At 44.6% G+C, this 15,355-nt stretch overlaps 1 pseudogene; it reads right to left on the minus strand.

The window, feature by feature from the left end:
- Positions 1-2,140: 2,140 nt before the first annotated feature.
- On the minus strand, positions 2,141-2,225 carry LOC141106957 (U2 spliceosomal RNA; annotated as a pseudogene).
- Positions 2,226-15,355: the final 13,130 nt, after the last annotated feature.

A 15,355-nucleotide genomic window follows, 5' to 3' on the forward strand; every position in this document is an offset into this window, starting at 1 on the left:
TGACAGACCCAACCAGGACAAAGGCTTTTGGAGAGGACTAGGGGTAAGCCGACTACCCACTGACTATGTGCCCTGGCATTTGAGGGAGCTACATTTAGGAAGATGTTCTGTTATGTAATGCAAAAGGACATTACTACATTTAACAGTCAAGGAAGCCATGATGGTCTCTGCCAACTTGAAACTCAGTGAATGTGAAAAGAAAGCTGGTTAATGAGATTTGGACAGCCATGGATCATCTTGAATACTGTTGTCAGACAGTCTGGGACTCCTGATTAATCAAAGCATTGTCTAGGTGTGAATTCCCATTCACCTATTGTTTCTGTCTGTTGGCTAATTAGACTAATGCCGTGTACACACGGGCGGACTTTTCGGCATCAAAGGTCCGACGGTCTTTCCGACAGGCTTTCGACGGACTTCCAACAGACTTGGCTACACACGATCACACCAAAGTCTGACGGATTCGTACGTGATGACGTACGACCGAACTAAAATAAGGAAGTTCATAGCCAGTAGCCAATAGCTGCCCTAGCGTTGGTTTTCATCCGTCGGAATAGCATACAGACAAGCGGATTTCTCGATAGGAAATGGGTCCGGCAGAGTTCTGGCGGAAAGATTTGAAACATGTTTCAATTCTAATGTCCGTCTGATTTTCGACCAAAAAAGTCCACTGCAGGTCCGATGAAGCCCACACATGGTCGGATTGTGCGACGGATTCGTTCCGTCAGAGCAGTCTGATCGAAAAGTCCGCCCGTGTGTACACAGCATAACTCTTGGAGGATGCTTTATGATAGGATTAGCCATGAGTCAGCTCTACCTCGTTATCTAAACTTCTGTGGGATGTTTTGGGTAAATATTTGGTTTTATTGTTCATGTGGTGACTGACCTACTTTTCAAGTGTATAAAAAGCCTGTATTTTTGTTCAATAAACAGTCATTCCTTTGGATTTTACCTCACATCTTGTCTGTGTATGATATTTGCGGTAAAAAGGGCTGGTATTAACTGTTGTTCTGCTCGGAATGGCTTGGAGGACAGGAGGCACAGGTTGGCGGAAGGAAACACCTTTTTTTTTTTTTTTTTTTATTAAAAGCCTATGGCGTGCAAAACACACCCCAAAAACTTCACCCGGTGCATAAAAAATGTGCACACACATAAAGAGTGCTCACAAAAAAGTGCCACGGGTACACAGACGTGCCAATTCCCTGATCCCCCGGGGCGTTAGGCTCCTGCGGGGACAAAGGTACTTACAATGGTCTATCTGGCCGAAACCAGACAGACCCCGTTCTCTGGAGGGCCTGCCGAAACAGGACCCACCCAAGGAGACCCCATGAGAGAGGGCGAACTAAGCCAAAAGGCCATGTCCACCCCTTCCCAAGACTTTCAGGGCTGGCCCGAGGACCCGCATCCTTACTCGTCACACAGTGAGACAAACGTGACATAAACAAGACGTGACCAGACTACATAGGTTTAAAATAAATAAAAAGTGGGGGAAAGGGATAGTGGAGGAGAGTGAGAAGAAGTGGCCATTGTGTAACACAATGACCAGGCCCTCCGGCCAGGAATAAAAAATTCCTCTGGTCCTAGCCAAAAGGCCCGGCCCAAGAGGCAGGTGCTTAAAAAGCGTGTTATGGTGCAGTGACCTTGGTGCCCAAAATCAAAGTGTCTGCCACACACAGTGATTCTATGGCACCCCTGGCCTGCCACTCCAGGGGCACTACTCCATAGGCTTTCAAGTTCAACCCCAGCCCACAGCCCAGACCACAGCAGCCCCCACCACAGGCAGAAAGGCATGGAGATCCAGAAGCTTGGTGAGAGCCCTTTACCATCAGGCTCCACCGTCGCTCCCATCACTCCTACCTAATTACATTCGGGAAATACTAGCCACTCCCCCCCCCCTCAAAGGGGTAGTAAGCGTTCTCTCCCGAATAACTGTCCATAGCTAGAGCTACCACAATCCAGGCCAGAAGGCCAGGGACCCGACCCTCCGGCCAGACCCATGTGCAGCACCCATCCTCACCAGGAGGTCCTTTCTAGACTGGTTGGGTAGGCCCACTGAAGCCCCCATGGGCAACAGGTGATGACTTTCCCTCAACCGTCTGTCCAGGTCCAATTACACCATCGGATTTGCATGCGCCCTTCCCACTATTGGTCGGGCCAACATCGCCTCCTCTGGAAACTGATAAGAACAGATACTCCACTTGATCTTAGCCAAAAGGCCGAGAAGCGGAAGGAAACACCTAATTGGTCAAAAATTACCATACATAACATCCTCCTTTACTGTCATAACACTGCCTGTGCTCCTGTCTTGTCCAGGAAATTAGCATCAACTTAGGGGGAAATTTATAAAGCTGTAGTATGGCTTTATTGGTGTTTAGTGGTGGTCAACCTGAAGTGTGGCCCCTGATACTTAAAGAGGGCCACAATAGCAGTGCATTTTTGTGCACTGAGGTCCACTGAGTAAAAAATAGTCAGCCCGTTCAAAATGAATGGGTAATAAGGCACCCGATTACCAAAAATGTCAGTTCTGCTGCATGTTTTGAAGCGCATTGCAATGCACACTAGTTGGAGTAAAAAAAAAAACAGCATTGGTGTTAATGACAGTAATAATAACTCACGACATTGGTGTCAGTGAATGCAATAATAACTTTCAACATGGTGTCAATGGATGCAATAATAGTCCCTGATATTGGTATTCGTGGACACAATAATAGCCCATGACATTGGTGTCAGTGTATGCAACAATAGCCCTGAACATTGGTGTCAGTGGATGCAATATTAACCCCCCAAATTGGTATCAGTAGAAGCAATAATTGCCCTTGACATTAATATCAGTGCAATAATAACCCCCAGCATTGGTGTCAGTGACACTAATAATAACCCCTGACACTGGTGGCAGTGGATGCAATGATAACCCTTGACATTGGTGTTAGTGGATGCAATAATAGCCCTTGACATTAGTGTCAGTGTATGCCACAATAGCCCTTGACAAGGGTGTCAGTGGATACATAATAATAGCCCCATCAGTGGTATCCTTGACTACAGTAATAACCCCCAGCATTGGTGTCAGTGACAGTAATATTAACCCCGATATTGGTGGCAATGGATGCAATAATAAACCCTTAACATTGTTGTCAATGTACACAATAATAGCCCATGACATTGTTGTCAGTGTACGCAATAATAACCCCCAGCATTAGTGTCAGAACTGATGACCCCCCCCACTACCACCACCACATTGGTGGTCATTAGCAGTGAAATTTATTCCACCCTTGGGCCGTAGTATCAGTGTCAGGCTCCCCCTGGCTCCCAGGCTGCATACAAGGCCTACTCTTTCCATTACAACTGTGAGTACATTTAGCTACACTACTATTGGACACAGCAGGGCTTGTTTTGTATGTGTGCAATAAATGCAGCTTTCACACACAATGGCCACACACTCTAGCAAAGTGCTGCAGTGTCAAACTAATAAAAAGAGCCAGGTATTCAAATGACTACTGCATGTTCAATGTGACAGCCAACAGATCATGCTCCGATATGAGTGTCATTTATTGCAGAGGAAAGCCATCACCTGCAAACACCTCCCTGTGTGTTATCAGCAGTGGATTCCCTCACACTGGCAGCGTCCTGCATCTTCACTGACAAGTTGTTGTGGCCACATGGGGGAACTGCAAGCAGCCAATGGCTCTTGCTGCTGCCTATGTGTCCTCTGAGACCAAGAAACAGGAGCAGCTCTTCCGCAGATGAAAAAATAAAACTAAAAACAAATAAGAGGCCTGGAACTCAGTACCTGGGAATGTTAGCAAACAGTTAGACCACCAATTCATCTGTCGGACGGGGTATGTCCACAACTAATACATGTCAGCTAAGAACAACACAATGAGGAACAATACTGGTATCTCTGGTAAGGATTTGCAAAAGGAGGAACAACTACGATGTGCAAATATTAAAAAAACTTTAATAGAAAAAATTGTATAATTTACTCACAAGTTGGCAAAAATTATGTCCAAAAGGTGGAACTTACCCCCCACAAGGACACACACAAGCATAAAAACAAATGACAACGTTGTCACAAATGGCGCCAAACACAGGGTCCCACCGACCCCCTCATGCACACACAGATCAAAAGAACTACACAGGCCCGAAATGTGGTTTCCAGAGTTCAAAACATCATAGACTGGGGCTCAGGGGCATGCATGCCCAAATCAGGGCTTGTGCATGACGGTGAAGGCACTATGAATAAAGTGCCATCACCTGAACCTACCAGAATCGAAATGTTGAGCTCGGCAAACTGATGTCCAGTAAACTACTCACTACTGACTGGACTGACCTAAAGTGGAGACAATATAAGAAAAAAACTGTAAAAATAGCCCTCAATACTGTCTCAGGTAGGAACACTTGGCACAGTGTAGGGGGTTGAGTCCGAGGTGACACTGAATCGTGGCAGTCAATTAAATACTCCAGTAATGCCGTATGGTTAATCACGCAGACATTGCACATCAAGGGTTAACCATTAATGTCTCTGTTAATAGTTTTCCATCCTTATTGCTTCAGATACATAAGTGCATGGGAGTACCAGAATAGCTGTAAAGTATAATAACTTATGGCTTATAACAGAGTCCCATTCTTAATATTGGCAACTGTAGACCTGTACAAAGTACTTATGCAGCAATACTATGATGGCCGGCTCTTGGGCACTGGGTGACAACACACGTATAGGCCATGCAGCCAATGAAGACCATGGAGACTTTGCAAAAGCTAAGAGTCCAATCAATCACACTTCTCTTAGTCCAATGCACTTGGCTTAGATAACAATAAAGTGCTGCCCGGAGGCTCTCACCACTCTGTAGTGCTTGCACATGTAGCCTTGGTTTGTGGGCGTCTTTCTCCGTTAGTACCCCAGTCTGTGTGCTTTCATATCCTGTGCTGATAGTAACCTTTCAGTTGGCAGCAGTGAATGCATCAAAGCGTGCCTGATGGAAGATAACCTCCTAAAGCCTATACATTAGGCCAGGCGGATCTGTGTGGGCAACTGGTGTATCGCCACTTAGATGCTGGAATACATGGTGGAGCGCAAGGGCCGGGCGGCACTGCTGACATCAATGCGTTTTGCACACGTGACCGTATGCTTTGTCAGGACGTACGGCCATTCCGTTCTTTCGTCTTTTTTTTTTTTTTTGTTTTGGCCTCCGCCCAATTCATCATCAATTACCTCGGAAATACCAATTGTGACCATCTAGTTGTGACATGTCAAACTTATAAAAAACTAGGAAGTGTTCATACTAGACTAAGTGTCATTCATTCACCTGCATTCGTGCGCTGGGTTTTATGACAAAATGAAAACTCTATTTATATATGGATCTTAATATTGTCTACTCCTTTACCATTGTATTGTCTCTGCATGAAAACATCCTTGGGGTGTCTCCATTTAAGGGATGGACATGGGGGGCGCTATGGGAGGGCAGAGGGGGTGTCTATACCGATAAGGGTCTGCACTGAGGGGGAGGGGGTGTCTATACTGATGGGGGGTCTGCACTGAGGGGGAGGGGGTGTCTATACTGATGGGGGGTCTGCACTGAGGTGGAGGGGGTGTCTATACTGATGGGAGGTCTGCACTGAGGGGGAGGGGGTGTCTATACTGATGGGGGGGTCTGCATTGAGGGGGGTGTTTATACTGAGGGGGGTCTGCATTGAGGGGGGGTGTTTATACTGAGGGGGGTCTGCATTGAGGGGGATGTTTATACTGATGGGGGGTCTGCACTGAGGGGGAGGGGGTGTCTATACTGATGGGGGTCTGCATTGAGGGGAGTGTTTATACTGAGGGGGGTCTGCATTGAGGGGGGTGTTTATACTGAGGGGGGTCTGCATTGAGGGGGATGTTTATACTGATGGGTAGGTCTGCATTAAGGGTGGGTGCTTATACTAATTGGGGGGTCTGCACTAAGGGGGTCTATACTGATGGGGGAGTCTGCACTGAGAGGGGGTGTCTATACTAATGGAGGGGGTCTGAACTGAGATGGGGGGTGTATACTGATGGGGGCGGTCTGCACTGAGATGGGGGGTGTATATACTGACGGGGGGAGATCTGCACTAAGGGGGTCTATACTGATGGGAGGTCTGCACTGAGGGGGTGTCTATATGATGGGGGGTCTGTACTTAGTGAGGTGTCTATCCTGATGGGGGGTCTGTACTTAGTGAGGGGGATCTGTACTGAGGGGTGGGTCTATACTTATGGAGGGGGGTCTGTACTGAGGGGGAGGTCTTTACTCATGTTGGGGGTCTGTACTTAGTGGGGGGTTTGTACTGAGGGAGGGGGATCTATACTGCGGGAGGAAGATCTGTGCTTAGTGGGGGGCGTCTATACTGAGAGAGGGGGTCTGTACTGAGGGGGGACTATAGTTGGTGGAGGGGGGTGACACCAATTTTTTCCGCACCGGGTGACACCAATCCTAGTGACGCCACTGGATGCATTGGCTAATGCCCTTATTTAATATGCTCTTAAAGCAAACCCATCTCTCCTCCGTGTTCTTTGTTCCTAAGATTTTATCCCAATTCATGCCTTCTAGCAAGGTTCAGGAAAGGTTTAGGAAAGTTCAAGGTTCAGGAAAGGTTTAGGAAAGTTGGCTCTTTTGAAATTCAGTGTCTTTGTATTCCCCTTATGTTTCCTATTTGTGTGATTTATACTGAAGCCAATTGACCTGTGATCACTGTTTCCTAAATTGTCCCGTATTTTCATATCCGTGATCAGGTCTCTATTGTTGGTGATCAGTAGATCCATTAACGCTTTATTTCTAGTTGGTGCGTCTACCATCTGACCCATGAAATTGTACTGCAAGACATTTAGGATCTGGCGAGCCTTATGCCCCGTACACACGGTCGGATTTTCCGACGGAAAATGTGTGATAGGACCTTGTTGTCGGAAATTCCGACCGTGTGTAGGCTCCATCACACATTTACCATCGGATTTTCCGACACACAAAGTTTGAGAGCAGGATATAAAATTTTCCGACAACAAAATCCGTTGTCGGAAATTCCGATCGTGTGTACACAAATCCGACGGACAAAGTGCCACGCATGCTCAGAATAAATAAAGAGATGAAAGCTATTGGCCACTGCCCCGTTTATAGTCCCGACGTACGTGTTTTACGTCACCGCATTCAGAACGATCAGATTTTCCGACAACTTTGTGTGACCGTGTGTATGCAAGACAAGTTTGAGCCAACATCCGTCGGAAAAAATCCTAGGATTTTGTTGTCGGAATGTCCGAACAAAGTCCGACCGTGTGTACGGGGCATAAGACTAATGTGTGGTTTCCTCTGCCCAGTCTATGTCTTGATGATTAAAATCCTCCATAGTTCTCAATGAATGACAATGGCGTTGGTGAGCATCTTGAAGCCTACTGATCTTCCTGTTCTCAAGTAACTGCCTACCTGCCTGTTTGAAGTATGGGCAGACAACTATACTTAGAGTCTACAGGGGCCTGAGACTGCACCCACAATTAGAAAAAAACAAACCTGCAAAAAAATGTGCATTCATTTACTTATTTATTTTTCACTTGCTGGTTGCTGCCTGGCTTACCAGTGCCCATCAATGCTGACCACTAAAAACTGACCTACCTGACCCACACTGACCTACCTGACACACACTGACCTACCTGACACACACTGACCATTACACTGACCTACCTGACCCACACTGACCTACCTGACCATTACACTAACCTACCTGACACACACTGGCCCACACTGACCTACCTAACCCACACTAACCTACCTGGTCATTACACTGACCTACCTGATGCACACTGACCTACCTGACCCACACAGACCTACCTGACCCACAATGACCTACCGGACCCACACTGACGCACACTGACCTACCTGACCATTACACTGACCCAGACCCACACTGACCTACCTGACACGCACTGACATGCACTGACCTACCTGACCATTACACGTGAAGTCAGACTTCAGGTGACCGTGACCTCCTCCTGCAGCTCAGCCGTAGTGTACGGCGCCGGTACGCCCATCCCAGTAGTCAGCAGGCAGCCAGAGACAGGAGAGGACGGGAGAGGAGAGCTTATGAAAGATGCAAGTCAGCACAATAATATGACATGCAATATATAAATGTACTGAATACTGTATTCAAATGTAATATTTTAGTTCATAAGTACTGTAGCTCTCGAGACATTCTGGGACCACTAGTCCACAGCCATAGTACCGAACAGAGTTGGCAACAAAATGGAAAAAGACAGAAACCTCAGCCAAATCACACAATTCTGTAGGAAATGTGTGACTTGGCATTAGATTAGGAGTAGCGGTCAAATATATGAGCCTCTCTGAAAATTACATTTCATCCTTCAACAACTTAGATTAGTCAAAACAATAACAGATGACTTTTAAATGGCTGCTAAGAATCACATAATTTTGTCTATTGCTCTTTGGCTTTGAAAAATATACCAGTAGTAAATGTGTATAGCCAGATGCTGAATGTGGTACGTGGAGTACATGTAATAGATCCTTGGATCATGGTGGCAATACCTTGACATCATCATGTGTCTGAAGACCTTGAAAGCTGCAGCTGGATGTAGGAGAGCTAGACAAATCAACAAGCAAAAACAAAACATTAGCAATCTTCAAGGTTTCTGTACTTGTAAAGCTGAGACTGGAGCAGGCATAAATAAATATATACACCTATCAGCCATAACATTATGACCACCAACCATAACCCATCAAGACATAGATTCTGCTGTAGTTTGAAGACCCCTGTACTAGACCTCTGAAGGTATGCTGTGGTATATTGCACCAAGCAGTCCGTAACAGATTCTTTAAGTTCTGTAAATTGCAAGGTGGGGCCTCCATAGATTAGACTTGTTTTTCTAGCACATCCCACAGATGCTCGATTGGAATGAAATCTGGAGAATTTGGAGGCCAATTCAACACCTAGAATTTGTGGTGTTGTGTTCCACAAACCATTTTTAAATGAATCAGATTGGGCCAACTTCTTCTATTTCTTTATGGGGTCTGGTTCTAATGCTCACATGCCCATTGTAGGCTATTTTTTTATATATAGATACCAATTCTTTTCAGAATTCCATGTTTATAGTAGTACTGCATTGTAGTGGTTAATGAAGAACACAATCTCGGCACGTTTCACAGCCTTGCTTCCTGAGGACAACAAAGGAGAATTTATATGACAGTACTTACCCCAAAAATACAAAAATAAACACTTCAAAGCAGCAGCTCAACAGGCAACCTGCAAATGTGGATAAAGGCCATATCCACCTTTTGGTATCCCAAGTGGCCACTCTCTATATATGCAGAAAAATGTTGTTATTTTGGCAGTGAGCATTGTAACATACAGTGGGGACGGAAAGCATTCAGACCCCCTTAAATTTTTCACTCTTTGTTATATTGCAGCCATTTGCTAAAATCATTTAAGTTCATTTTTTTTTCTCATTAATGTACACACAGCACACCATATTGACAGAAAAACACAGAATTGTTGACATTTTTGCAGATTTATTAAAAAAGAAAAACTGAAATATCACATGGTCCTAAGTATTCAGACTCTTTGTTGTGACACTCATATATTTAACTCAGGTGCTGTCCATTTCTTCTGATCATCCTTGAGATGGTTCTACACCTTCATTTGAGTCCAGCTGTGTTTTATTATACTGATTGGACTTGATTAGGAAAGCCACACACCTGTCTATATAAGACCTTAGTGCCGGTTCACACAGGGGCGGCACGACTTGCAGGTCGCCTCAGCGAGGCGACCTGCAAACGACTTCTGAGGCGACTTGCAAAACGACTTCTGTATAGAAGTCTATGCAAGTCGCCCCAAGTCGCCCCCAAAGTAGTACAGGAACCTTTTTCTAAGTCGGAGCGACTTGCGTCGCTCCTATTAGAACGGTTCCGTAGCACAGAACGGGAGGCGACTTGTCAGGCGACTAGGTCGCCTGACAAGTCGCCCCTATGTGAACCGGCACTTACAGCTCACAGTGCATGTCAGAGCAAATGAGAATCATGAGGTCAAAGGAACTGCCTGAAGAGCTCAGGGACAGAATTGTGGCAAGGCACAGATCTGGCCAAGGTTACAAAAAAATTTCTGCTGCACTTAAGGTTCCTAAGAGCATAGTGGCCTCCATAATCCTTAAATGGAAGATGTTTGGAACCACCAGAACCCTTCCTAGAGCTGGCTGTCCGGCCAAACTGAGCTATCGGGTGAGAAGAGCCTTGGTGAGAGAGGTAAAGAAGAACCCAAAGATCACTGTGGCTGAGCTCCAGAGTTGCAGTCGGGAGATGGGAGAAAGTTGTAGAAAGTCAACCATCAATGCAGCCCTCCACCAGTTGGGGCTTTATGGCAGAGTGGCCCGACGGAAGCCTCTCCTCAGTGCAAGACACAAGAAAGCTTGCATGGAGTTTGCTAAAAAACACCTGAAGGACTCCAAAATGGAGAGAAATAAGATTCTCTGGTCTGATGAGACCAAGATAGAACTTTTTGGCCTTAATTCTAAGTGATATGTGTGGAGAAAACCAGGCACTGCTCATCACCTGTCCAATACAATCCCAACAGTGAACAATGGTGGTGGCAGCATCATGCTGTGAGGGTGTTTTTCAGCTGCAGGGACAGGACGACTGGTTGCAATCGAGGGAAAGATGAATGCTGCCAAGTACAGGGATATCCTGGACGAAAAACCTTCTCCAGAGTGCTCAGGACCTCAGACTGGGCCGAAGGTTCACCTTCCAACAAGACAATGACCCTAAGCACACAGCTAAAATAACGAAGGAGTGGCTTCACAACAACTCCGTGACTGTTCTTGAATGGCCCAGCCAGAGCCCTGACTTAAACCCAATTGAGCATCTCTGGAGAGACCTAAAAATGGCTGTCCACCAACGTTTACCATCCAACCTGACAGAACTGGAGAGGATCTGCAAGGAGGAATGGCGGAGGATCCCAAAATCCAGGTGTGAAAAACTTGTTGCATCTTTCTCAAAAAGACTCATGGCTGTATTAGATCAAAAGGGTGCTTCTACTAAATAGTGAGCAAAGGGTCTGAATACTTAGGACCATGTGATATTTCAGTTTTTCTTTTTTAATAAATCTGCAAAAATTTCAACAATTCTGTGTTTTTCTGTCAATATGGGGTGCTGTGTGTACATTAATGAGGAAAAAAATGAACTTAAATGATTTTAGCAAATGGCTGCAATATAACAAAGAGTGAAAAATTTAAGGGGGTCTGAATGCTTTCCGTCCCCACTGTATATCCTCCTTAGTTCTTCTGAGGAAGAAAGGCTTCAACATATGTCAAGATTTTGTTTCCATTTCATCACTACAACGCTGTATAACTTTAAAAAAAAAAAAAAAAATCAGAAAAAAATGTACATATACAAGGAAAGTGGTGTCATGAGAGACTAAACGGAATTATGTAACTCACTCCTAATGGAAGAGGTGCATTCAAATGTGTGTATATACTTTCCTTTTAGAATCAACATTTTCTATGGGACACTATACTACAAAATACTCCCACGAATGCAGGCCACTGATCGCAACCAAAATTTGTTAATTTGCACACACAAAAAAGTATTTATCCTAACAAATTAATTCAAGACCATGTTGCAAAAATAAATACACCCCAATGAAAGTCTTGGGAGCAAAGCTAAATTTTACACAACAAAATCCTAATTAACAAGAACTCAACTACAGGTGAGTGTAATTATTCATTACCCCATCAATACAGGGCACTTTCACCCCCTTCCTGCCCAGGCCATTTTTCAGCTTTCAGCACTGTCGCACTTTGAGCCTGGGTTCACACCTATGCGAATTAGATGCGGCTTACACCGCATCTAATTCGCAGGACATTTTAAAATACATTCACATGAATGCATCTGGTTCACATATGTGCGTTGCATTCGCACTGCGCATTGCACAAAAAAGTGTGCGTTTTCTGGGCATTGCGGTGCAAATTACGAGCCCCTTATCTTCTATGGGAACGCATCTGCTTTGCAGATGCATTGCGTTCTGAACATGGATTTTCTCCTTCTCCTCACTACACCTCCCCCTCTCCCTGCTCACTGATCCTGAGCTAAAACGCAGTGATTCCTTTGAACAGGAGATTTTTATATCCCCAGTGAAACCTGAGCTTCAATTCGCACTGCACATGTGTGAAACCGGGCTGAATGACAATTGCGTGGTCATGCAACACTGTACCCAAATTAATTTATATATCTTTTTCTTCACACAAATAGAGCTTTCTTTTACTGGTATTTAATCACTGCTGGGATTTTTATTTTTTACAAGAAAAAAGAAAAAAAAAAGACCACAAATTTTGAAAAAAAAAAAAAAGTTTCTTACTTTCTGTCAGTAAATTATATATAAAAGTAATTTTTCTCCTTCACTGATGTGCGCTGATGAGGCTGCACTGATAGGCTGCATTGATGGGCACTGATGAGGCGGCACTTATGGGCACTGATTAGGTGGCACTAATATGCTGCACTGATGGGCACTGATAGGTGGCACTGATATGCGGCACTGATGAGCACTAATAGGCATCACTGGTGGGCACTGATAGGCGGAATATATAGGCAGCGCTGGGCACTAATGGGCAGTACTGGTGGGCACTGATAGGCGGAATATATAGGCAGCGCTGGGCACTAATGGGCAGTACTGGTGGGCACTGATGAGATGCACTGATGTGCATTACTGATGAGCAGGCACTGATGGGCACTGAAAGGCTGCACTGACTAGCATCACTTATGGGCACTGATTGCTGGTACTGATGGGCACTGCTGGGGCTTTCGCTGTTGATCAGTTCCCTGATAACCTGCCCATGTCTCCCCTGTGAGGAGATGCCGCTGATCCGTACTCTTCCCCACACACTCTGTCAGTGTGAGGCAAGGAGAGCTGATTCACGACACTTACGTATTTACACGTGACTGGCTGTGATTGGACACTGCCAATCATATGGTTAAAGAGCTGTGGCCGCAGCTTTTTACAGAGACCAGGGTCGTGCCGTGTCCTAGCAACACTGCGCGGCCACGATTGGTGCGTGGCAGCAGCTGTTTTGGGGAGCTGACATATGAAGTCCTCCCAGAATGAGAGCGGCACCATGCCTCCGTAATTTGACGGTGGGCGGGCGGCAAGTGGTTAAACAGGTGCTCAGATGACAGTTGATTATAAAAGGACGTTACTTAACAAAGAAAACCCCTACCCATTTCATGCTGTCAGCAATGGAACCACATGGAAGAGAAATGTCACAAGGCCTGATAAAGAAAATCATTTCTTTACACTAGAAAGGTGAAGGCTACAAGAAGATCAGCAAAACTTTACTTATCAGTCAGATTACTGTAGCAAAAATGATACAAACATTTAACAAGAAAGGAACTGCAACCATCTCACAGGAGACATCCAGGCCGTCCACGGAAGTGAACGCCTCAACAGGAGCGTCTTCTGATGAGAAGGGTTGAAGAAAATCGCCATGCAAGTTCACTGCAGTTAGCTAAAAAGTAGAAAGCCAAACTGGGGTGTTTGTTTCCCGCGACAAAATACGGTGTACATTGCAGAGTAATGGCATGCATTGGTGTCGTCCACGAAGGAAGCCTCTCCTAAAGCCCACGTGCAAAAAAACTTGTCTAGAATTTACCAGGGCCCATGCTGAAACAAGGATTACTGGGACTCTGTACTCTGGAGTGATGAGACCAAGATAAATGTTTTTGGAACTAATGGCTTCAAAACTATATGGCGTCGCAAAGGTGAGGAGTACAAAGAAAAATGCATGGTGGTTAGGGTTGCCACCTCATCCCTTTAAACCCGAACATATATTAATTACATAGGTTCTGTGGCTGATTAAGGTGGTAATTAAACTTACTTAGTGCCTTATCTGCATTAAATTAGCCTCAGAACCTGTGTAATGAATATGTGTTCGGGTTTAAAGGGATGGGGGTGGCAACCCTAATGGTGGTGGCTGGCAGTGTCCTTCTGTGGGGCTAAATGGGTGCTGCTGGTGTCGGGGAGCTGCATTTCATTGATGGTATCATGATTTCACAGATGTACTGCTCTATACTGAAAGAGAAGATGCTACCATTACTCCGTGCCCTTAGTCGTCATGCACTTTTCAAACATGGCAATGATCCAAAACACAAAACAATCTAAGGCCACTGTTGCATTTCTGAAGAAAAACAGGGTGAAAGTGATTCAGTGGCCACGTATGTCTCCTGATCTGAACCCAATCGAACACCTATGGGGAATTCTGAAGATAGAAGTTGAGCATCACTCTTCCTCTAGCATCCAGGCACTAAAAGAGGTCGTTCTTGAAGACTGGAATAAAATAGATGTTGCAATATGTCGCCAACTTGTTCATTCCATGCCTAGAAGACTTGGTGCTGTCCTTACTAATCATGGAGGTCATACAAAATACTAGATGTAGTAGTTGTTATTGTGGGGTGTATTCATTTTTGCATCAACTAATTTGCGTAAAACTGAAGATTTTGTAATCCAAGTTATATTATTAACCTTATTTTCATGTAATGTTCTATAAAACTCGGTTTTGTCAAAAATTTGGAAATTGTTCTTGCGTTCATTGAGATATTGATTAAAATCTTACTTTTCAAAAGCGGTGTACTCATTTATGCTGAACACTGTATAAATATTCATATATAGTGGGTAAAATAAGTATTAAACAAATCACCATTTTTCTAGGTAAATATATTTCTAAGGTGCTATTGATATTTTCATCACATGTTGGTAACAACTCATGCATTCCAAAGAAACCAAAACAAATACATTCAGAAATTAAGTTATGCGTAATAAAATGGAATGACACCGGGAAAAAGTATTGAACATGCCAAATGAAATGTATTTACTACTTCGTACAAAATCCTTTAGTTGTTAATGACAGCTTCAAGATGCCTGCTGTAGTGAGAAACTAGTCACATGCATTGCTCAGGTGTGATTTTGGCCCATTGTTTCACATCATCACATCAGTCTTCAAATCTTGAAGGTTTAGTGGGCCTCTTCTATGTACTCTGATTTTTTTTTTCATCTTTTTTATTAAGCTTTAGCATACAGACATAAAATTTAGTGCAAAAGCACCCATGCAGGGGCAGGGCCACTAAAGAGCCCACAGTTAAAAAACAATACACAAACAATCAAAAGAACTAACTTAAAGCGGAGGTCCTGCCGATTTTTTTTTTTTTTAAATCAGCAGCTACAAATACTGCAGCTGCTGGCTTTTAAAATATGGACACTTACCTTTCCAGGGCGTCCGCAATGTCGGCACCAGAAGCCTTTGGCTCTCGGGTGGAGGCACCGCCATCTTCGGTAAGGGAGTCAGGAAGTGAAGCCTTGCTGCTTCACA

This window comes from Aquarana catesbeiana, linkage group LG08, assembly GCF_042186555.1.
Source record: "Aquarana catesbeiana isolate 2022-GZ linkage group LG08, ASM4218655v1, whole genome shotgun sequence".
Lineage (NCBI taxonomy): Eukaryota > Metazoa > Chordata > Amphibia > Anura > Ranidae > Aquarana > Aquarana catesbeiana.